This window comes from Carassius gibelio, chromosome A3, assembly GCF_023724105.1.
Source record: "Carassius gibelio isolate Cgi1373 ecotype wild population from Czech Republic chromosome A3, carGib1.2-hapl.c, whole genome shotgun sequence".
Lineage (NCBI taxonomy): Eukaryota > Metazoa > Chordata > Actinopteri > Cypriniformes > Cyprinidae > Carassius > Carassius gibelio.
The window spans coordinates 517,293-541,921 of NC_068373.1; the positions used below are offsets into that span (position 1 = coordinate 517,293).

The 24,629-nt window shown below is 37.9% G+C and overlaps 15 pseudogenes; all 15 read right to left on the bottom strand.

Annotated features, from left to right (window-relative positions):
- Positions 1-4,269: 4,269 nt before the first annotated feature.
- Positions 4,270-4,388, bottom strand: LOC127962924 (uncharacterized; annotated as a pseudogene).
- Positions 4,389-5,494: 1,106 nt separating this feature from the next.
- On the bottom strand, positions 5,495-5,613 carry LOC127958476 (uncharacterized; annotated as a pseudogene).
- A 2,765-nt stretch (positions 5,614-8,378) lies between these two features.
- LOC127964933 (uncharacterized) lies at positions 8,379-8,497 on the bottom strand (annotated as a pseudogene).
- A 369-nt stretch (positions 8,498-8,866) lies between these two features.
- LOC127964057 (uncharacterized) lies at positions 8,867-8,985 on the bottom strand (annotated as a pseudogene).
- Positions 8,986-11,738: 2,753 nt separating this feature from the next.
- Positions 11,739-11,857, bottom strand: LOC127964938 (uncharacterized; annotated as a pseudogene).
- Positions 11,858-12,226: 369 nt separating this feature from the next.
- Positions 12,227-12,345, bottom strand: LOC127964063 (uncharacterized; annotated as a pseudogene).
- Positions 12,346-15,213: 2,868 nt separating this feature from the next.
- On the bottom strand, positions 15,214-15,332 carry LOC127958481 (uncharacterized; annotated as a pseudogene).
- Positions 15,333-15,700: 368 nt separating this feature from the next.
- LOC127960184 (uncharacterized) lies at positions 15,701-15,819 on the bottom strand (annotated as a pseudogene).
- A 2,427-nt stretch (positions 15,820-18,246) lies between these two features.
- Positions 18,247-18,365, bottom strand: LOC127962345 (uncharacterized; annotated as a pseudogene).
- A 370-nt stretch (positions 18,366-18,735) lies between these two features.
- LOC127958488 (uncharacterized) lies at positions 18,736-18,854 on the bottom strand (annotated as a pseudogene).
- Positions 18,855-19,222: 368 nt separating this feature from the next.
- Positions 19,223-19,341, bottom strand: LOC127960199 (uncharacterized; annotated as a pseudogene).
- Positions 19,342-21,768: 2,427 nt separating this feature from the next.
- LOC127964939 (uncharacterized) lies at positions 21,769-21,887 on the bottom strand (annotated as a pseudogene).
- A 370-nt stretch (positions 21,888-22,257) lies between these two features.
- Positions 22,258-22,376, bottom strand: LOC127962420 (uncharacterized; annotated as a pseudogene).
- Positions 22,377-23,501: 1,125 nt separating this feature from the next.
- On the bottom strand, positions 23,502-23,620 carry LOC127962635 (uncharacterized; annotated as a pseudogene).
- A 370-nt stretch (positions 23,621-23,990) lies between these two features.
- Positions 23,991-24,109, bottom strand: LOC127960204 (uncharacterized; annotated as a pseudogene).
- Positions 24,110-24,629: the final 520 nt, after the last annotated feature.

The window sequence follows — 24,629 nt, forward strand, 5'->3', positions numbered from 1 at the left end:
GGAGCTGAGCGGCCAGTGGTCTAAGTGTCCCTTTATCTCTGCCCTGTTCCCATTTACTGTTATCAAATAACTCCTCTGCCTGATTCTCATCCTCACTACCGTAGAACAACTTACTCTTTCCTCTCTCCAACTTATTTACCTCTCTGATCTTCTTCCCTGATTCTCTAATTTTCTCTTCCATTTCTTCTTCCAAAGCTTGTGCTTGTGCTATAATATCTCTATCTTCCCTCCGCTTTCTTTCTAATCCTTCCTCAAACCAGGTTTTATCTTCCTGACTTGCTTTCATTTTTTCTAACGCTGTACGTGCTTGTCTGTAACAGTCAAGTTGCAAACCTTCTGCACTTTCCTGTCTGGTTTGCCTCTGTGTTTTTACAGCTGGTTCCTCTCTATCATCCATCTCTAACTGCCCTTCTAACTCTAGTTCTCCTGTTACCTCCATGGTTCCCTTGAGTATTGGGAATTCTCTTGCTAAAGGCAGATAAGGAGGGGGGTCTGCATATTTCTTTTCTTTTCTCATGTTATCTTTCTCTGCCTCCTTCAGGACTTTCCTAGCCTGTTTTATACTCTTCATCATATCTTCACCTTCTTTTTTAAACAGCGCAAGTATTTCTTTCTCTTTTTCCCTTTTTGTTTCTCTTTTTTCTTTTTTCATATTGATGCTTTTAGTTTTATAATTTTTTATCAGAGTTTCCATTTCCTCACACAATGCCACATCAAATGTCCCTTCCTTTGGCCATTTTGTCGTCATATTTTTTGTTCTCTTCTGCCATTTTTTTGAGATTTTGTCTATTTGCGCTTTACACAGTGGATTTTTTAATCCAATGATTTCCACTGGTGTGGCTGCCATATCTTTATTTATATTATTACCACCAAAAATCAACTTTTTAGTTTTATATAGTAACTTGGTTACAATCTCTTCTTTTCCTTTTACTGAATTTAACTATTTTTTACCCATTTCACCCTACTTTCTATTCTTTTTTATGTGTCATACCCTTTTGAATTTAGTTTTTTATTGTCTCATGCGTTTACACTTTTTAAATTTATATTATTATTTAACTGTCTATTTTATTTACTCTATTTTATTATCACTTTGTAGATAACTATTTCTAACAATAATTCTTTATTTTTATTTTTCTTTCCTTTTTTGTCCACCCATGTATTAAAACTTTAATGTGGGAACTTCCTCCCTTGCTCTCACTCCCACTGTACTGGGCTCAGAAAATGTTCTCCCCTTTCACACAGACATCCAAAATGCAAAACTCTATTATAGATCTCGGTTCAAACTTTATTGATACTATTTCCCTAAGCCCATTCACACTTGCTACACTCTTTATTGAGCCAGAGTGCTTATGCTTGCATACTTTTTCCCTTTATCTAAGGGATAATCAGTCATTAATTGTCCTTTTATTATCAAGGCTCATCATACATTCATCCCTCTCAAGTGGATATGGGTTGAGTCCAATTCTGCCAGTTCACACTTAAGTGAAGGTCCAGGAACGGTGCTCAACCCTTACCCACCCAATACGGAATTTATTTGTTCATACATTCATCACCATTCACAAATTCATTCGTCCGGACACAGATACATCCACACAACAAAACACAGCTCTTCCTAGAGCTCCTTAAGGGCCCACCTATTTCTGTCCTTCGAGAATTTCACCTATACTTTCTCAAAGCGGTATCCGTGGGACTTTTCCTCGCGATTCCTTAATCTGCTTATCCGTTTATCACTGTCCTACTTGGTACAGCTATCCAATAAACACAGATTTTACAATGTCTTTTTGCCTACACTATTTCTGTTTTAAATCTAGGTTACCTTACAAGGCTTTCCTATTAATAAACCAAATATGTGCATGCAGTTATTTCTTCTGGAGTAAAACCCCTTTTTCAATTTGGATATCCTATTTTTTCTAAATTTGGAAGAGTAGATTTTAAGTGTCCTTACCACTCAGAACTGACCTCAACCAACACAAACGAATTTTATAAGCAAAAATGCTTACCTTGTTTTATGGTGGCCACCCGGTTGTGTTGATCATCGGTCAGCTCAAAAGCGGCTGTCCACTCTGCCACTCTTGTCCAGTCCCATCTGGGGTGCCAAATCTGTGGTGTCTTTTGCCGGTTCTCAGAAGAATCAAACTCAGTCAGGGATTTTTCTCTCAGAAGAAAATACTTTATTTCAAGCAAAACAAAGCCGAGCCCCCTTGCAAGGGGATCTCTCGAATGGTATTTCGTTTCTCCTTATATACACTATATGGGGCGGTTCCACATAGTAAAACTTTTCCTTTAGACTATACTTTTCATAAATCACAAGGGAGGGGAGGCCCTTAATGTATGTCTGACCATATGCTTTTCATTAGCTCTGTACATTCCAGGGCGTAGGCAACCTTCTATTAGATTTTAGGCCTAAAAGAGTTTAATAGAATAATAACTTTAAAACAAAATGGCTAGATTCACATTGATTATATACTTGATTAATTGAAACTTTACTAATAAAAATCTTCCACAACTGAAAGATGCTTATGCCTTATGAAATACAATGTTTTCTGCAATGCTGTAAGACAGTTTTTAATGTGTTAGAAGTTATATGCACAAAAACTTATGCTAGGACTACAATGCTCAAGATTGTCAGTTTACATGTTTCTGAGTCCAGTAATGTTGAAATAGTGCTTCTGTTCAAATGAAGTGAAATCAAGCCCAAATCTGCTCAAAAGATTTTCTCTGTATTAGAGAAAGCTGTTTCATTCAGTATTCAGTGCAAATCTTGCCAAACTGAAAGATGCTTATGCCTTATGAAATACAATGTTTTCTGCAATGCTGTAAGACAGTTTTTAACGTGTTAGAAGTTATATGCACAAAAACTTATGCTAGGACTACAATGCTCAAGATTGTCAGTTTACATGTTTCTGAGTCCAGTAATGTTGAAATAGTGCTTCTGTTCAAATGTAGTGAAATCAAGCCCAAATCTGCTCAAAAGCTTTTCTCTATATTACAGAAAGCTGTTTCATTCAGTATTCAGTACAAATCTTGCCAAACTGAAAGATGCTTATGCCTTATGAAATACAATGTTTTCTGCAATGCTGTAAGACAGTTTTTAATGTGTTAGAAGTTATATGCACAAAAACTTATGTTAGGACTTCAATGATCAAGATTGTCAGTTTACATGTTTCTGAGTCCAGTAATGTTGAAATAGTGCTTCTGTTCAAATGAAGTGAAATCAAGCCCAAATCTGCTCAAAAGCTTGTCTCTCTAATAGAGAAAACGGTTTCATTCAATATTCAGTGCAAATCTTGCCAAACTGAAAGATGCTTATGCCTTATGAAATACAAAGTTTTCTGCAATGCTTTAGGACAGTTTTTAATGTGTTAGAAGTTATATGCACAAAAACTTATGCTAGGACTACAATGCTCAAGATTGTCAGTTTACATGTTTCTGAGTCCAGTAATGTTGAAATAGTGCCTCTGTTCAAATGAAGTGAAATCAAGCCCAAATCCGCTCAAAAGCTTTTCTCTCTATTAGAGAAAGCTGTTTCATTCAGTATTCAGTGCAAATCTTGCCAAACTGAAAGATGCTGATGCCTTATGAAATACAATGTTTTCTGCAATGCTGTAAGACAGTTTTTAACGTGTTAGAAGTTATATGCACAAAAACTTATGTTAGGACTTCAGTGATCAAGATTGTCAGTTTACAGCTTTCTGAGTCCAGTAATGTTGAAATAGTGCTTCTGTTCAAATGAATTGAAATCAAGCCCAAATCTGCTCAAAAGCTTTTCTCTCTATTAGAGAAAGCTGTTTCATTCAGTATTCAGTGCAAATCTTGCCAAACTGAAAGATGCTTATGCCTTATGAAATACAATGTTTTCTGGAATGCTGTAAGACAGTTTTTAATGTGTTAGAAGTCATATGCACAAAAACTTATGTTAGGACTTCAATGATCAAGATTGTCAGTTTACAACTTTCTGAGTCCAGTAATGTTGAAATAGTGCTTCTGTTCAAATGAAGTGAAATCAAGCCCAAATCTGCTCAAAAGCTTTTCTCTCTATTAGAGAAAGCTGTTTCATTCAGTATTCAGTGCAAATCTTGCCAAACTGAAAGATGCTTATGCCTTATGAAATACAATGTTTTATGCAATGCTGTAAGACAGTTTTTAATGTGTTAGAAGTTATATGCACAAAAACCTATGCTAGGACTACTAAGATTCAGATATTGGGCATTGACTCTTTTCTTTTTTTCTTGCAAGATTATTATATAATTTGTGAAAAATTTCCAAAAAATCTTAAAGCAATTGGTATTACCAGGGGGTCTCCCATCCAATTACTAACCAGTCCCAAACCTGCTTAGCTTCCGAGCTCAGGCATGATCTGGAATAGCCAGGGTGGTATGGCCATAAGTGAAGACTGCTGCAAAGAGAGAGCTATTTAAAGATCAGCCAATCAAATCGCCCATACATTATATAAGTAGGAATGAAAATCCAAAAGCTTACAGCACCTGGTATTCCTAGGCGGTCTCCCATCCAAGCACTAACCAGGCCAATACCTGCTAAGATTAAGAGATCGGGCATTGGCTCTTTTTTTTTAAGATTATTATATAATTAGTAAAAATTGCCAAAAATATTACAGCAACTGGTATTTCCCGGCCGTCTTCCATCCAAGTACTAACCAGGCAAAACCTGCTATTATTCAGAGATCGGGCATTGACTTTTTTTTTTTTTTCAAGATTATTATATAATTTGTGAAAAATTTCCAAAAATCTTAAAGCAACTGGTATTACCAGGGTGTCTCCCATCCAATTACTAACCAGGCCCATACCTGCTAAGATTCAGATATGGGGCATTGACTCCTTTCTTTTTTTCTTGCAAGATTATTATATAATTTGTGAAAAATTTCCAAAAATCTTAAAGCAACTGGTATTACCAGGGGGTCTGCCATCCAATTACTAACCAGGCCGAAACCTGCTTAGTTTCCGAGCTCAGACATGATCTGGCATAGCCAGGGTGGAATGGCCATAAGCGAAGACTGCTGCAAAGAGAGAGCTATTTAAAGATCAGCCAATCTAATCGCCGGTACATTATACAGGACCAAACCTGCTTAGCTTCCGAGAGCAGACGAGATCAGGCATAGCCAGGTTGTTACGGTCGCAAGTGAAGGATACTGCAAAGAGAAGACTATTTAAAGATCAGCCAATCAAATCGCCCATACATTATATAAGTAGGAATGAAAATCCAAAAGCTTACAGCACCTGGTATTCCGAGGCGGTCTCCCATCCAAGCACTAACCAGGCCAATACCTGCTAAGATTAAGAGATCGGGCATTGGCTCTTTTTTTTTAAGATTATTATATAATTAGTAATAAATTTCCAATAATATTAGAGCACCTGGTATTCCGAGGCGGTCTCCCATCCAGACACTAAACAGGTCCATGACTGCTAAGATTCAAAGAATGGGCATTGACTCTTTTTTTTTTCAAGATTATTATATAATTTGTGAAAAATTTACAAAAATCTTAGAGCAACTGGTATTACCAGGGGGTCTCCCATCCAATTACTAACCAGGCCCAAACCTGCTTAGCTTCCGAGCTCAGACATGATCTGGCATAGCCAGGGTGGTATGGCCATAAGCAAAGACTGCTGCAAAGAGAGAGCTATTTAAAGATCAGCCAATCTAATCGCCGGTACATTATATAAGTAGGAAAGAAAACCCTAAAGCTTAAAGCACCTGGTATTCCCAGGCGGTCTCCCATCCAAGCACTAACCAGGCCAATACCTGCTAAGATTAAGAGATCGGGCATTGACTCTTTTTTTTTTTTTTTTTTTTTTTTTTAAAGATTATTATATAATTAGTAATGAATTTCCAATAATATTAGAGCACTCCGATCCAAACACTAAACAGGTCCATAGCTGCTAAGATTCAAAGATTGGGCATTGACTCTTTTTGTTTCAAGATAATTATATAATTAGTACAAATTTCCAAAAATATTACAGCAACTGGTATTCCGAGGCGGTCTCCCATCCAAGCACTAAACAGGTCCATACCTCCTAAGATTCAAAGATTGGGCATTTACTCTTTTTTTTTTTTTTTTTGTTGCAAGATTATTATGTAATTAGTAAAAATTGCCAAAAATATTACAGCAACTGGTATTTCCCGGCCGTCTTCCATCCAAGTACTAACCAGGCAAAACCTGCTATTATTCAGAGATCGGGCATTGACTTTTTTTTTTTTTTTCAAGATTATTATATAATTTGTGAAAAATTTCCAAAAATCTTAAAGCAACTGGTATTACCAGGGTGTCTCCCATCCAATTACTAACCAGGCCCATACCTGCTAAGATTCAGATATGGGGCATTGACTCCTTTCTTTTTTTCTTGCAAGATTATTATATAATTTGTGAAAAATTTCCAAAAATCTTAAAGCAACTGGTATTACCAGGGGGTCTGCCATCCAATTACTAACCAGGCCGAAACCTGCTTAGTTTCCGAGCTCAGACATGATCTGGCATAGCCAGGGTGGAATGGCCATAAGCGAAGACTGCTGCAAAGAGAGAGCTATTTAAAGATCAGCCAATCAAATCGCCCATACATTATATAAGTAGGAATGAAAATCCAAAAGCTTACAGCACCTGGTATTCCGAGGCGGTCTCCCATCCAAGCACTAACCAGGCCAATACCTGCTAAGATTAAGAGATCGGGCATTGGCTCTTTTTTTTTAAGATTATTATATAATTAGTAATAAATTTCCAATAATATTAGAGCACCTGGTATTACCAGGGGGTCTCCCATCCAAACACTACACAGGTCAATGACTGCTAAGATTCAAAGAATGGGCATTCACTCTTTTTTTTTTCAAGATTATTATATAATTTGTGAAAAATTTACAAAAATCTTAAATCAACTGGTATTACCAGGGGGTCTCCCATCCAATTACTAACCAGGCCCAAACGTGCTTAGCTTCCGAGCTCAGACATGATCTGGCATAGCCAGGGTGGTATGGCCATAAGCGAAGACTGCTGCAAAGAGAGAGCTATTTAAAGATCAGTCAATCTAATCGCCGGTACATTATATAAGTAGGAAAGAAAACCCTAAAGCTTAAAGCACCTGGTATTCCCAGGCGGTCTCCCATCCAAGCACTAACCAGGCCAATACCTGCTAAGATTAAGAGATCGGGCATTGACTCTTTTTTTTTTTAAGATTATTATATAATTAGTAATGAATTTCCAATAATATTAGAGCACCTGGTTTTCCGAGGCGGTCTCCCATCCAAACACTAAACAGGTCCATAGCTGCTAAGATTCAAAGATTGGGCATTGACTCTTTTTGTTTCAAGATAATTATATAATTAGTACAAATTTCCAAAAATATTACAGCAACTGGTATTCCGAGGCGGTCTCCCATCCAAGCACTAAACAGGTCCATACCTCCTAAGATTCAAAGATTGGGCATTTACTCTTTTTTTTTTTTTTTGTTGCAAGATTATTATGTAATTAGTAAAAATTGCCAAAAATATTACAGCAACTGGTATTTCCCGGCCGTCTTCCATCCAAGTACTAACCAGGCAAAACCTGCTATTATTCAGAGATCGGGCATTGACTTTTTTTTTTTTTTCAAGATTATTATATAATTTGTGAAAAATTTCCAAAAATCTTAAAGCAACTGGTATTACCAGGGTGTCTCCCATCCAATTACTAACCAGGCCCATACCTGCTAAGATTCAGATATGGGGCATTGACTCCTTTCTTTTTTTCTTGCAAGATTATTATATAATTTGTGAAAAATTTCCAAAAATCTTAAAGCAACTGGTATTACCAGGGGGTCTGCCATCCAATTACTAACCAGGCCGAAACCTGCTTAGTTTCCGAGCTCAGACATGATCTGGCATAGCCAGGGTGGAATGGCCATAAGCGAAGACTGCTGCAAAGAGAGAGCTATTTAAAGATCAGCCAATCTAATCGCCGGTACATTATACAGGACCAAACCTGCTTAGCTTCCGAGAGCAGACGAGATCAGGCATAGCCAGGTTGTTACGGTCGCAAGCGAAGGATACTGCAAAGAGAAGACTATTTAAAGATCAGCCAATCAAATCGCCCATACATTATATAAGTAGGAATGAAAATCCAAAAGCTTACAGCACCTGGTATTCCGAGGCGGTCTCCCATCCAAGCACTAACCAGGCCAATACCTGCTAAGATTAAGAGATCGGGCATTGGCTCTTTTTTTTTAAGATTATTATATAATTAGTAATAAATTTCCAATAATATTAGAGCACCTGGTATTACCAGGGGGTCTCCCATCCAAACACTACACAGGTCAATGACTGCTAAGATTCAAAGAATGGGCATTCACTCTTTTTTTTTTCAAGATTATTATATAATTTGTGAAAAATTTACAAAAATCTTAAAGCAACTGGTATTACCAGGGGGTCTCCCATCCAATTACTAACCAGGCCCAAACCTGCTTAGCTTCCGAGCTCAGACATGATCTGGCATAGCCAGGGTGGTATGGCCATAAGCGAAGACTGCTGCAAAGAGAGAGCTATTTAAAGATCAGTCAATCTAATCGCCGGTACATTATATAAGTAGGAAAGAAAACCCTAAAGCTTAAAGCACCTGGTATTCCCAGGCGGTCTCCCATCCAAGCACTAACCAGGCCAATACCTGCTAAGATTAAGAGATCGGGCATTGACTCTTTTTTTTTTTTTTTTTTTTTTTAAATTATTATATAATTAGTAATAAATTTCCAATAATATTAGAGCACCTGGTATTCCGAGGCGGTCTCCCATCCAGACACTAAACAGGTCCATGACTGCTAAGATTCAAAGAATGGGCATTGACTCTTTTTTTTTTCAAGATTATTATATAATTTGTGAAAAATTTACAAAAATCTTAAAGCAACTGGTATTACCAGGGGGTCTCCCATCCAATTACTAACCAGGCCAAAACCTGCTTAGCTTCCGAGCTCAGACATGATCTGGCATAGACAGGGTGGTATGGCCATAAGCGAAGACTGCTGCAAAGAGAGAGCTATTTAAAGATCAGCCAATCTAATATAAGTAGGAAAGAAAACCCTAAAGCTTAAAGCACCTGGTATTCCCAGGCGGTCTCCCATCCAAGCACTAACCAGGCCAATACCTGCTAAGATTAAGAGATCGGGCATTGACTCTTTTTTTTTTTTTTTTTTTTTTTTTTTTAAAGATTATTATATAATTAGTAATGAATTTCCAATAATATTAGAGCACTCCCATCCAAACACTAAACAGGTCCATAGCTGCTAAGATTCAAAGATTGGGCATTGACTCTTTTTGTTTCAAGATAATTATATAATTAGTACAAATTTCCAAAAATATTACAGCAACTGGTATTCCGAGGCGGTCTCCCATCCAAGCACTAAACAGGTCCATACCTCCTAAGATTCAAAGATTGGGCATTTACTCTTTTTTTTTTTTTTTTTGTTGCAAGATTATTATGTAATTAGTAAAAATTGCCAAAAATATTACAGCAACTGGTATTTCCCGGCCGTCTTCCATCCAAGTACTAACCAGGCAAAACCTGCTATTATTCAGAGATCGGGCATTGACTTTTTTTTTTTTTTTCAAGATTATTATATAATTTGTGAAAAATTTCCAAAAATCTTAAAGCAACTGGTATTACCAGGGTGTCTCCCATCCAATTACTAACCAGGCCCATACCTGCTAAGATTCAGATATGGGGCATTGACTCCTTTCTTTTTTTCTTGCAAGATTATTATATAATTTGTGAAAAATTTCCAAAAATCTTAAAGCAACTGGTATTACCAGGGGGTCTGCCATCCAATTACTAACCAGGCCGAAACCTGCTTAGTTTCCGAGCTCAGACATGATCTGGCATAGCCAGGGTGGAATGGCCATAAGCGAAGACTGCTGCAAAGAGAGAGCTATTTAAAGATCAGCCAATCAAATCGCCCATACATTATATAAGTAGGAATGAAAATCCAAAAGCTTACAGCACCTGGTATTCCGAGGCGGTCTCCCATCCAAGCACTAACCAGGCCAATACCTGCTAAGATTAAGAGATCGGGCATTGGCTCTTTTTTTTTAAGATTATTATATAATTAGTAATAAATTTCCAATAATATTAGAGCACCTGGTATTACCAGGGGGTCTCCCATCCAAACACTACACAGGTCAATGACTGCTAAGATTCAAAGAATGGGCATTCACTCTTTTTTTTTTCAAGATTATTATATAATTTGTGAAAAATTTACAAAAATCTTAAATCAACTGGTATTACCAGGGGGTCTCCCATCCAATTACTAACCAGGCCCAAACGTGCTTAGCTTCCGAGCTCAGACATGATCTGGCATAGCCAGGGTGGTATGGCCATAAGCGAAGACTGCTGCAAAGAGAGAGCTATTTAAAGATCAGTCAATCTAATCGCCGGTACATTATATAAGTAGGAAAGAAAACCCTAAAGCTTAAAGCACCTGGTATTCCCAGGCGGTCTCCCATCCAAGCACTAACCAGGCCAATACCTGCTAAGATTAAGAGATCGGGCATTGACTCTTTTTTTTTTTAAGATTATTATATAATTAGTAATGAATTTCCAATAATATTAGAGCACCTGGTTTTCCGAGGCGGTCTCCCATCCAAACACTAAACAGGTCCATAGCTGCTAAGATTCAAAGATTGGGCATTGACTCTTTTTGTTTCAAGATAATTATATAATTAGTACAAATTTCCAAAAATATTACAGCAACTGGTATTCCGAGGCGGTCTCCCATCCAAGCACTAAACAGGTCCATACCTCCTAAGATTCAAAGATTGGGCATTTACTCTTTTTTTTTTTTTTTGTTGCAAGATTATTATGTAATTAGTAAAAATTGCCAAAAATATTACAGCAACTGGTATTTCCCGGCCGTCTTCCATCCAAGTACTAACCAGGCAAAACCTGCTATTATTCAGAGATCGGGCATTGACTTTTTTTTTTTTTTCAAGATTATTATATAATTTGTGAAAAATTTCCAAAAATCTTAAAGCAACTGGTATTACCAGGGTGTCTCCCATCCAATTACTAACCAGGCCCATACCTGCTAAGATTCAGATATGGGGCATTGACTCCTTTCTTTTTTTCTTGCAAGATTATTATATAATTTGTGAAAAATTTCCAAAAATCTTAAAGCAACTGGTATTACCAGGGGGTCTGCCATCCAATTACTAACCAGGCCGAAACCTGCTTAGTTTCCGAGCTCAGACATGATCTGGCATAGCCAGGGTGGAATGGCCATAAGCGAAGACTGCTGCAAAGAGAGAGCTATTTAAAGATCAGCCAATCTAATCGCCGGTACATTATACAGGACCAAACCTGCTTAGCTTCCGAGAGCAGACGAGATCAGGCATAGCCAGGTTGTTACGGTCGCAAGCGAAGGATACTGCAAAGAGAAGACTATTTAAAGATCAGCCAATCAAATCGCCCATACATTATATAAGTAGGAATGAAAATCCAAAAGCTTACAGCACCTGGTATTCCGAGGCGGTCTCCCATCCAAGCACTAACCAGGCCAATACCTGCTAAGATTAAGAGATCGGGCATTGGCTCTTTTTTTTTAAGATTATTATATAATTAGTAATAAATTTCCAATAATATTAGAGCACCTGGTATTACCAGGGGGTCTCCCATCCAAACACTACACAGGTCAATGACTGCTAAGATTCAAAGAATGGGCATTCACTCTTTTTTTTTTCAAGATTATTATATAATTTGTGAAAAATTTACAAAAATCTTAAAGCAACTGGTATTACCAGGGGGTCTCCCATCCAATTACTAACCAGGCCCAAACCTGCTTAGCTTCCGAGCTCAGACATGATCTGGCATAGCCAGGGTGGTATGGCCATAAGCGAAGACTGCTGCAAAGAGAGAGCTATTTAAAGATCAGTCAATCTAATCGCCGGTACATTATATAAGTAGGAAAGAAAACCCTAAAGCTTAAAGCACCTGGTATTCCCAGGCGGTCTCCCATCCAAGCACTAACCAGGCCAATACCTGCTAAGATTAAGAGATCGGGCATTGACTCTTTTTTTTTTTTTTTTTTTTTTTAAATTATTATATAATTAGTAATAAATTTCCAATAATATTAGAGCACCTGGTATTCCGAGGCGGTCTCCCATCCAGACACTAAACAGGTCCATGACTGCTAAGATTCAAAGAATGGGCATTGACTCTTTTTTTTTTCAAGATTATTATATAATTTGTGAAAAATTTACAAAAATCTTAAAGCAACTGGTATTACCAGGGGGTCTCCCATCCAATTACTAACCAGGCCAAAACCTGCTTAGCTTCCGAGCTCAGACATGATCTGGCATAGACAGGGTGGTATGGCCATAAGCGAAGACTGCTGCAAAGAGAGAGCTATTTAAAGATCAGCCAATCTAATATAAGTAGGAAAGAAAACCCTAAAGCTTAAAGCACCTGGTATTCCCAGGCGGTCTCCCATCCAAGCACTAACCAGGCCAATACCTGCTAAGATTAAGAGATCGGGCATTGACTCTTTTTTTTTTTTTTTTTTTTTTTTTTTAAAGATTATTATATAATTAGTAATAAATTTCCAATAATATTAGAGCACCTGGTTTTCCGAGGCGGTCTCCCATCCAAACACTAAACAGGTCCATAGCTGCTAAGATTCAAAGATTGGGCATTGACTCTTTTTGTTTCAAGATAATTATATAATTAGTACAAATTTCCAAAAATATTACAGCAACTGGTATTCCGAGGCGGTCTCCCATCCAAGCACTAAACAGGTCCATACCTCCTAAGATTCAAAGATTGGGGATTTACTCTTTTTTTTTTTTTTTTGTTGTTGCAAGATTATTATGTAATTAGTAAAAATTGCCAAAAATATTACAGCAACTGGTATTTCCCGGCCGTCTTCCATCCAAGTACTAACCAGGCAAAACCTGCTATTATTCAGAGATCGGGCATTGACTTTTTTTTTTTTTTTCAAGATTATTATATAATTTGTGAAAAATTTCCAAAAATCTTAAAGCAACTGGTATTACCAGGGTGTCTCCCATCCAATTACTAACCAGGCCCATACCTGCTAAGATTCAGATATGGGGCATTGACTCCTTTCTTTTTTTCTTGCAAGATTATTATATAATTTGTGAAAAATTTCCAAAAATCTTAAAGCAACTGGTATTACCAGGGGGTCTGCCATCCAATTACTAACCAGGCCGAAACCTGCTTAGTTTCCAAGCTCAGACATGATCTGGCATAGCCAGGGTGGAATGGCCATAAGCGAAGACTGCTGCAAAGAGAGAGCTATTTAAAGATCAGCCAATCAAATCGCCCATACATTATATAAGTAGGAATGAAAATCCAAAAGCTTACAGCACCTGGTATTCCGAGGCGGTCTCCCATCCAAGCACTAACCAGGCCAATACCTGCTAAGATTAAGAGATCGGGCATTGGCTCTTTTTTTTTAAGATTATTATATAATTAGTAATAAATTTCCAATAATATTAGAGCACCTGGTATTACCAGGGGGTCTCCCATCCAAACACTACACAGGTCAATGACTGCTAAGATTCAAAGAATGGGCATTCACTCTTTTTTTTTTCAAGATTATTATATAATTTGTGAAAAATTTACAAAAATCTTAAATCAACTGGTATTACCAGGGGGTCTCCCATCCAATTACTAACCAGGCCCAAACGTGCTTAGCTTCCGAGCTCAGACATGATCTGGCATAGCCAGGGTGGTATGGCCATAAGCGAAGACTGCTGCAAAGAGAGAGCTATTTAAAGATCAGTCAATCTAATCGCCGGTACATTATATAAGTAGGAAAGAAAACCCTAAAGCTTAAAGCACCTGGTATTCCCAGGCGGTCTCCCATCCAAGCACTAACCAGGCCAATACCTGCTAAGATTAAGAGATCGGGCATTGACTCTTTTTTTTTTTAAGATTATTATATAATTAGTAATGAATTTCCAATAATATTAGAGCACCTGGTTTTCCGAGGCGGTCTCCCATCCAAACACTAAACAGGTCCATAGCTGCTAAGATTCAAAGATTGGGCATTGACTCTTTTTGTTTCAAGATAATTATATAATTAGTACAAATTTCCAAAAATATTACAGCAACTGGTATTCCGAGGCGGTCTCCCATCCAAGCACTAAACTCTTTTTGTTTCAAGATAATTATATAATTAGTACAAATTTCCAAAAATATTACAGCAACTGGTATTCCGAGGCGGTCTCCCATCCAAGCACTAAACAGGTCCATACCTCCTAAGATTCAAAGATTGGGCATTTACTCTTTTTTTTTGTTGTTGTTGCAAGATTATTATGTAATTAGTAAAAATTGCCAAAAATATTACAGCAACTGGTATTTCCCGGCCGTCTTCCATCCAAGTACTAACCAGGCAAAACCTGCTATTATTCAGAGATCGGGCATTGACTTTTTTTTTTTTTCAAGATTATTATATAATTTGTGAAAAATTTCCAAAAATCTTAAAGCAACTGGTATTACCAGGGTGTCTCCCATCCAATTACTAACCAGGCCCATACCTGCTAAGATTCAGATATGGGGCATTGACTCCTTTCTTTTTTTCTTGCAAGATTATTATATAATTTGTGAAAAATTTCCAAAAATCTTAAAGCAACTGGTATTACCAGGGGGTCTGCCATCCAATTACTAACCAGGCCGAAACCTGCTTAGTTTCCGAGCTCAGACATGATCTGGCATAGCCAGGGTGGAATGGCCATAAGCGAAGACTGCTGCAAAGAGAGAGCTATTTAAAGATCAGCCAATCTAATCGCCGGTACATTATACAGGACCAAACCTGCTTAGCTTCCGAGAGCAGACGAGATCAGGCATAGCCAGGTTGTTACGGTCGCAAGCGAAGGATACTGCAAAGAGAAGACTATTTAAAGATCAGCCAATCAAATCGCCCATACATTATATAAGTAGGAATGAAAATCCAAAAGCTTACAGCACCTGGTATTCCGAGGCGGTCTCCCATCCAAGCACTAACCAGGCCAATACCTGCTAAGATTAAGAGATCGGGCATTGGCTCTTTTTTTTTAAGATTATTATATAATTAGTAATAAATTTCCAATAATATTAGAGCACCTGGTATTCCGAGGCGGTCTCCCATCCAGACACTAAACAGGTCCATGACTGCTAAGATTCAAAGAATGGGCATTGACTCTTTTTTTTTTCAAGATTATTATATAATTTGTGAAAAATTTACAAAAATCTTAGAGCAACTGGTATTACCAGGGGGTCTCCCATCCAATTACTAACCAGGCCCAAACCTGCTTAGCTTCCGAGCTCAGACATGATCTGGCATAGCCAGGGTGGTATGGCCATAAGCAAAGACTGCTGCAAAGAGAGAGCTATTTAAAGATCAGCCAATCTAATCGCCGGTACATTATATAAGTAGGAAAGAAAACCCTAAAGCTTAAAGCACCTGGTATTCCCAGGCGGTCTCCCATCCAAGCACTAACCAGGCCAATACCTGCTAAGATTAAGAGATCGGGCATTGACTCTTTTTTTTTTTTTTTTTTTTTAAGATTATTATATAATTAGTAATAAATTTCCAATAATATTAGAGCACCTGGTATTCCGAGGCGGTCTCCCATCCAGACACTAAACAGGTCCATGACTGCTAAGATTCAAAGAATGGGCATTGACTCTTTTTTTTTTCAAGATTATTATATAATTTGTGAAAAATTTACAAAAATCTTAAAGCAACTGGTATTACCAGGGGGTCTCCCATCCAATTACTAACCAGGCCCAAACCTGCTTAGCTTCCGAGCTCAGACATGATCTGGCATAGACAGGGTGGTATGGCCATAAGCGAAGACTGCTGCAAAGAGAGAGCTATTTAAAGATCAGCCAATCTAATATAAGTAGGAAAGAAAACCCTAAAGCTTAAAGCACCTGGTATTCCCAGGCGGTCTCCCATCCAAGCACTAACCAGGCCAATACCTGCTAAGATTAAGAGATCGGGCATTGACTCTTTTTTTTTTTTTTTTTTTTTTTAAAGATTATTATATAATTAGTAATAAATTTCCAATAATATTAGAGCACCTGGTTTTCCGAGGCGGTCTCCCATCCAAACACTAAACAGGTCCATAGCTGCTAAGATTCAAAGATTGGGCATTGACTCTTTTTGTTTCAAGATAATTATATAATTAGTACAAATTTCCAAAAATATTACAGCAACTGGTATTCCGAGGTGGTCTCCCATCCAAGCACTAAACAGGTCCATACCTCCTAAGATTCAAAGATTGGGCATTTACTCTTTTTTTTTTTTTTTTGTTGCAAGATTATTATGTAATTAGTAAAAATTGCCAAAAATATTACAGCAACTGGTATTTCCCGGCCGTCTTCCATCCAAGTACTAACAAGGCAAAACCTGCTATTATTCAGAGATCGGGCATTGACTTTTTTTTTTTTTTTCAAGATTATTATATAATTTGTGAAAAATTTCCAAAAATCTTAAAGCAACTGGTATTACCAGGGTGTCTCCCATCCAATTACTAACCAGGCCCATACCTGCTAAGATTCAGATATGGGGCATTGACTCCTTTCTTTTTTTCTTGCAAGATTATTATATAATTTGTGAAAAATTTCCAAAAATCTTAAAGCAACTGGTATTACCAGGGGGTCTGCCATCCAATTACTTACCAGGCCGAAACCTGCTTAGTTTCCGAGCTCAGACATGATCTGGCATAGCCAGGGTGGAATGGCCATAAGCGAAGACTACTGCAAAGAGAGAGCTATTTAAAGATCAGCCAATCTAATCGCCGGTACATTATACAGGACCAAACCTGCTTAGCTTCCGAGAGCAGACGAGATCAGGCATAGCCAGGTTGTTACGGTCGCAAGCGAAGGATACTGCAAAGAGAAGACTATTTAAAGATCAGCCAATCAAATCGCCCATACATTATATAAGTAGGAATGAAAATCCAAAAGCTTACAGCACATGGTATTCCGAGGCGGTCTCCCATCCAAGCACTAACCAGGCCAATACCTGCTAAGATTAAGAGATCGGGCATTGGCTCTTTTTTTTTAAGATTATTATATAATTAGTAATAAATTTCCAATAATATTAGAGCACCTGGTATTCCGAGGCGGTCTCCCATCCAGACACTAAACAGGTCCATGACTGCTAAGATTCAAAGAATGGGCATTGACTGTTTTTTTTTTCAAGATTATTATATAATTAGTACAAATTTCCAAAAATATTACAGCAACTGGTATTCCGAGGCGGTCTCCCATCCAAGCACTAAACAGGTCCATACCTCCTAAGATTCAAAGATTGGGCATTTACTCTTTTTTTTTTTTTTTTTTTTTTTGCAAGATTATTATGTAATTAGTAAAAATTGCCAAAAATATTACAGCAACTGGTATTTCCCGGCCGTCTTCCATCCAAGTACTGACCAGGCAAAACCTGCTATTATTCAGAGATCGGGCATTGACTTTTTTTTTTTTTTCAAGATTATTATATAATTTGTGAAAAATTTCCAAAAATCTTAAAGCAACTGGTATTACCAGGGTGTCTCCCATCCAATTACTAACCAGGCCCATACCTGCTAAGATTCAGATATGGGGCATTGACTCCTTTCTTTTTTTCTTGCAAGATTATTATATAATTTGTGAAAAAATTCCAAAAATCTTAAAGCAACTGGTATTACCAGGGGGTCTGCCATCCAATTACTAACCAGGCCGAAACCTGCTTAGTTTCCGAGCTCAGACATGATCTGGCATAGCCAGGGTGGAATGGCCATAAGCGAAGACTGCTGCAAAGAGAGAGCTATTTAAAGATCAGCCAATCTAATCGCCGGTACATTATACAGGACCAAACCTGCTTAGCTTCCGAGAGCAGACGAGATCAGGCATAGCCAGGTTGTTACGGTCGCAAGCGAAGGATACTGCAAAGAGAAGACTATTTAAAGATCAGCCAATCAAATCGCCCATACATTATATAAGTAGGAATGAAAATCCAAAAGCTTACAGCACCTGGTATTCCGAGGCGGTCTCCCATCCAAGCACTAACCAGGCCAATACCTGCTAAGATTAAGAGATCGGGCATTGGCTCTTTTTTTTTAAGATTATTATATAATTAGTAATACATTTCCAATAATATTAGAGCACCTGGTATTACCAGGGGGTCTCCCATCCAAACACTACACAGGTCAATGACTGCTAAGATTCAAAGAATGGGCATTCACTCTTTTTTTTTTCAAGATTATTATATAATTTGTGAAAAATTTACAAAAATCTTAAAGCAACTGGTATTACCAGGGGGTCTCCCATCCAATTACTAACCAGGCCCAAACCTGCTTAGCTTCCGAGCTCAGACATGATCTGGCATAGCCAGGGTGGTATGGCAATAAGCGAAGACTGCTGCAAAGAGAGAGCTATTTAAAGATCAGTCAATCTAATCGCCGGTACATTATATAAGTAGGAAAGAAAACCCTAAAGCTTAAAGCACCTGTTATTCCCAGGCGGTCTCCCATCCAAGCACTAACCAGGCCAATACCTGCTAAGATTAAGAGATCGGGCATTGACTCTTTTTTTTTTTTTTTTTTTTTTTAAGATTATTATATAATTAGTAATAAATTTCCAATAATATTAGAGCACCTGGTATTCCGAGGCGGTCTCCCATCCAGACACTAAACAGGTCCATGACTGCTAAGATTCAAAGAATGGGCATTGACTCTTTTTTTTTTCAAGATTATTATATAATTTGTGAAAAATTTACAAAAATCTTAGAGCAACTGGTATTACCAGGGGGTCTCCCATCCAATTACTAACCAGGCCCAAACCTGCTTAGCTTCCGAGCTCAGACATGATCTGGCATAGCCAGGGTGGTATGGCCATAAGCAAAGACTGCTGCAAAGAGAGAGCTATTTAAAGATCAGCCAATCTAATCGCCGGTACATTATATAAGTAGGAAAGAAAACCCTAAAGCTTAAAGCACCTGGTATTCCCAGGCGGTCTCCCATCCAAGCACTAACCAGGCCAATACCTGCTAAGATTAAGAGATCGGGCATTGACTCTTTTTTTTTTTTTTTTTTTTTAAGATTATTATATAATTAGTAATAAATTTCCAATAATATTAGAGCACCTGGTATTCCGAGGCGGTCTCCCATCCAGACACTAAACAGGTCCATGACTGCTAAGATTCAAAGAATGGGCATTGACTCTTTTTTTTTTCAAGATTATTATATAATTTGTGAAAAATTTACAAAAATCTTAAAGCAACTGGTATTACCAGGGGGTCTCCCATCCAATTACTAACCAGGCCCAAACCTGCTTAGCTTCCGAGCTCAGACATGATCTGGCATAGACAGGGTGGTATGGCCATAAGCGAAGACTGCTGCAAAGAGAGAGCTATTTAAAGATCAGCCAATCTAATATAAGTAGGAAAGAAACCCTAAAGCTTAAAGCACCTGGTATTCCCAGGCGGTCTCCCATCCAAGCACTAACCAGGCCAATACCTGCTAAGATTAAGAGATCGGGCATTGACTCTTTTTTTTTTTTTTTTTTTTTTTAAAGATTATTATATAATTAGTAATAAATTTCCAATAATATTAGAGCACCTGGTTTTCCGAGGCGGTCTCCCATCCAAACACTAAACAGGTCCATAGTTGCTAAGATTCAAAGATTGGGCATTGACTCTTTTTGTTTCAAGATAATTATATAATTAGTACAAATTTCCAAAAATATTACAGCAACTGGTATTCCGAGGTGGTCTCCCATCCAAGCACTAAACAGGTCCATACCTCCTAAGATTCAAAGATTGGGCATTTACTCTTTTTTTTTTTTTTTTGTTGCAAGATTATTATGTAATTAGTAAAAATTGCCAAAAATATTACAGCAACTGGTATTTCCCGGCCGTCTTCCATCCAAGTACTAACAAGGCAAAACCTGCTATTATTCAGAGATCGGGCATTGACTTTTTTTTTTTTTTTCAAGATTATTATATAATTTGTGAAAAATTTCCAAAAATCTTAAAGCAACTGGTATTACCAGGGTGTCTCCCATCCAATTACTAACCAGGCCCATACCTGCTAAGATTCAGATATGGGGCATTGACTCCTTTCTTTTTTTCTTGCAAGATTATTATATAATTTGTGAAAAATTTCCAAAAATCTTAAAGCAACTGGTATTACCAGGGGGTCTGCCATCCAATTACTAACCAGGCCGAAACCTGCTTAGTTTCCGAGCTCAGACATGATCTGGCATAGCCAGGGTGGAATGGCCATAAGCGAAGACTACTGCAAAGAGAGAGCTATTTAAAGATCAGCCAATCTAATCGCCGGTACATTATACAGGACCAAACCTGCTTAGCTTCCGAGAGCAGACGAGATCAGGCATAGCCAGGTTGTTACGGTCGCAAGCGAAGGATACTGCAAAGAGAAGACTATTTAAAGATCAGCCAATCAAATCGCCCATACATTATATAAGTAGGAATGAAAATCCAAAAGCTTACAGCACATGGTATTCCGAGGCGGTCTCCCATCCAAGCACTAACCAGGCCAATACCTGCTAAGATTAAGAGATCGGGCATTGGCTCTTTTTTTTTAAGATTATTATATAATTAGTAATAAATTTCCAATAATATTAGAGCACCTGGTATTCCGAGGCGGTCTCCCATCCAGACACTAAACAGGTCCATGACTGCTAAGATTCAAAGAATGGGCATTGACTGTTTTTTTTTTCAAGATTATTATATAATTAGTACAAATTTCCAAAAATATTACAGCAACTGGTATTCCGAGGCGGTCTCCCATCCAAGCACTAAACAGGTCCATACCTCCTAAGATTCAAAGATTGGGCATTTACTCTTTTTTTTTTTTTTTTTTTTTTTTGCAAGATTATTATGTAATTAGTAAAAATTGCCAAAAATATTACAGCAACTGGTATTTCCCGGCCGTCTTCCATCCAAGTACTGACCAGGCAAAACCTGCTATTATTCAGAGATCGGGCATTGACTTTTTTTTTTTTTTCAAGATTATTATATAATTTGTGAAAAATTTCCAAAAATCTTAAAGCAACTGGTATTACCAGGGTGTCTCCCATCCAATTACTAACCAGGCCCATACCTGCTAAGATTCAGATATGGGGCATTGACTCCTTTCTTTTTTTCTTGCAAGATTATTATATAATTTGTGAAAAAATTCCAAAAATCTTAAAGCAACTGGTATTACCAGGGGGTCTGCCATCCAATTACTAACCAGGCCGAAACCTGCTTAGTTTCCGAGCTCAGACATGATCTGGCATAGCCAGGGTGGAATGGCCATAAGCGAAGACTGCTGCAAAGAGAGAGCTATTTAAAGATCAGCCAATCTAATCGCCGGTACATTATACAGGACCAAACCTGCTTAGCTTCCGAGAGCAGACGAGATCAGGCATAGCCAGGTTGTTACGGTCGCAAGCGAAGGATACTGCAAAGAGAAGACTATTTAAAGATCAGCCAATCAAATCGCCCATACATTATATAAGTAGGAATGAAAATCCAAAAGCTTACAGCACCTGGTATTCCGAGGCGGTCTCCCATCCAAGCACTAACCAGGCCAATACCTGCTAAGATTAAGAGATCGGGCATTGGCTCTTTTTTTTTAAGATTATTATATAATTAGTAATACATTTCCAATAATATTAGAGCACCTGGTATTACCAGGGGGTCTCCCATCCAAACACTACACAGGTCAATGACTGCTAAGATTCAAAGAATGGGCATTCACTCTTTTTTTTTTCAAGATTATTATATAATTTGTGAAAAATTTACAAAAATCTTAAAGCAACTGGTATTACCAGGGGGTCTCCCATCCAATTACTAACCAGGCCCAAACCTGCTTAGCTTCCGAGCTCAGACATGATCTGGCATAGCCAGGGTGGTATGGCCATAAGCGAAGACTGCTGCAAAGAGAGAGCTATTTAAAGATCAGTCAATCTAATCGCCGGTACATTATATAAGTAGGAAAGAAAACCCTAAAGCTTAAAGCACCTGTTATTCCCAGGCGGTCTCCCATCCAAGCACTAACCAGGCCAATACCTGCTAAGATTAAGAGATCGGGCATTGACTCTTTTTTTTTTTTTTTTTTTTTTTAAGATTATTATATAATTAGTAATAAATTTCCAATAATATTAGAGCACCTGGTATTCCGAGGCGGTCTCCCATCCAGACACTAAACAGGTCCATGACTGCTAAGATTCAAAGAATGGGCATTGACTCTTTTTTTTTTCAAGATTATTATATAATTTGTGAAAAATTTACAAAAATCTTAGAGCAACTGGTATTACCAGGGGGTCTCCCATCCAATTACTAACCAGGCCCAAACCTGCTTTGCTTCCGAGCTCAGACATGATCTGGCATAGCCAGGGTGGTATGGCCATAAGCAAAGACTGCTGCAAAGAGAGAGCTATTTAAAGATCAGCCAATCTAATCGCCGGTACATTATATAAGTAGGAAAGAAAACCCTAAAGCTTAAAGCACCTGGTATTCCCAGGCGGTCTCCCATCCAAGCACTAACCAGGCCAATACCTGCTAAGATTAAGAGATCGGGCATTGACTCTTTTTTTTTTTTTTTATTTTTTTTTTTAAAGATTATTATATAATTAGTAATGAATTTCCAATAATATTAGAGCACCTGGTTTTCCGAGGCGGTCTCCCATCCAAACACTAAACAGGTCCATAGCTGCTAAGATTCAAAGATTGGGCATTGACTCTTTTTGTTTCAAGATAATTATATAATTAGTACAAATTTCCAAAAATATTACAGCAACTGGTATTCCGAGGCGGTCTCCCATCCAAGCACTAAACAGGTCCATACCTCCTAAGATTCAAAGATTGGGCATTTACTCTTTTTTTTTTTTTTTGTTGCAAGATTATTATATAATTTGTGAAAAATTTCCAAAAATCTTAAAGCAACTGGTATTACCAGGGGGTCTGCCATCCAATTACTAACCAGGCCGAAACCTGCTTAGTTTCCGAGCTCAGACATGATCTGGCATAGCCAGGGTGGAATGGCCATAAGCGAAGACTGCTGCAAAGAGAGAGCTATTTAAAGATCAGCCAATCTAATCGCCGGTACATTATACAGGACCAAACCTGCTTAGCTTCCGAGAGCAGACGAGATCAGGCATAGCCAGGTTGTTACGGTCGCAAGCGAAGGATACTGCAAAGAGAAGACTATTTAAAGATCAGCCAATCAAATCGCCCATACATTATATAAGTAGGAATGAAAATCCAAAAGCTTACAGCACCTGGTATTCCGAGGCGGTCTCCCATCCAAGCACTAACCAGGCCAATACCTGCTAAGATTAAGAGATCGGGCATTGGCTCTTTTTTTTAAGATTATTATATAATTAGTAATAAATTTCCAATAATATTAGAGCACCTGGTATTACCAGGGGGTCTCCCATCCAAACACTACACAGGTCAATGACTGCTAAGATTCAAAGAATGGGCATTCACTCTTTTTTTTTTCAAGATTATTATATAATTTGTGAAAAATTTACAAAAATCTTAAAGCAACTGGTATTACCAGGGGGTCTCCCATCCAATTACTAACCAGGCCCAAACGTGCTTAGCTTCCGAGCTCAGACATGATCTGGCATAGCCAGGGTGGTATGGCCATAAGCGAAGACTGCTGCAAAGAGAGAGCTATTTAAAGATCAGTCAATCTAATCGCCGGTACATTATATAAGTAGGAAAGAAAACCCTAAAGCTTAAAGCACCTGGTATTCCCAGGCGGTCTCCCATCCAAGCACTAACCAGGCCAATACCTGCTAAGATTAAGAGATCGGGCATTGACTCTTTTTTTTTTTTTTTTTTTTTTTAAGATTATTATATAATTAGTAATAAATTTCCAATAATATTAGAGCACCTGGTATTCCGAGGCGGTCTCCCATCCAGACACTAAACAGGTCCATGACTGCTAAGATTCAAAGAATGGGCATTGACTCTTTTTTTTTTCAAGATTATTATATAATTTGTGAAAAATTTACAAAAATCTTAAAGCAACTGGTATTACCAGGGGGTCTCCCATCCAATTACTAACCAGGCCCAAACCTGCTTAGCTTCCGAGCTCAGACATGATCTGGCATAGACAGGGTGGTATGGCCATAAGCGAAGACTGCTGCAAAGAGAGAGCTATTTAAAGATCAGCCAATCTAATATAAGTAGGAAAGAAAACCCTAAAGCTTAAAGCACCTGGTATTCCCAGGCGGTCTCCCATCCAAGCACTAACCAGGCCAATACCTGCTAAGATTAAGAGATCGGGCATTGACTCTTTTTTTTTTTTTTTTTTTTTTAAAGATTATTATATAATTAGTAATAAATTTCCAATAATATTAGAGCACCTGGTTTTCCGAGGCGGTCTCCCATCCAAACACTAAACAGGTCCATAGCTGCTAAGATTCAAAGATTGGGCATTGACTCTTTTTGTTTCAAGATAATTATATAATTAGTACAAATTTCCAAAAATATTACAGCAACTGGTATTCCGAGGCGGTCTCCCATCCAAGCACTAAACAGGTCCATACCTCCTAAGATTCAAAGATTGGGCATTTACTCTTTTTTTTTTTTTTTTGTTGCAAGATTATTATGTAATTAGTAAAAATTGCCAAAAATATTACAGCAACTGGTATT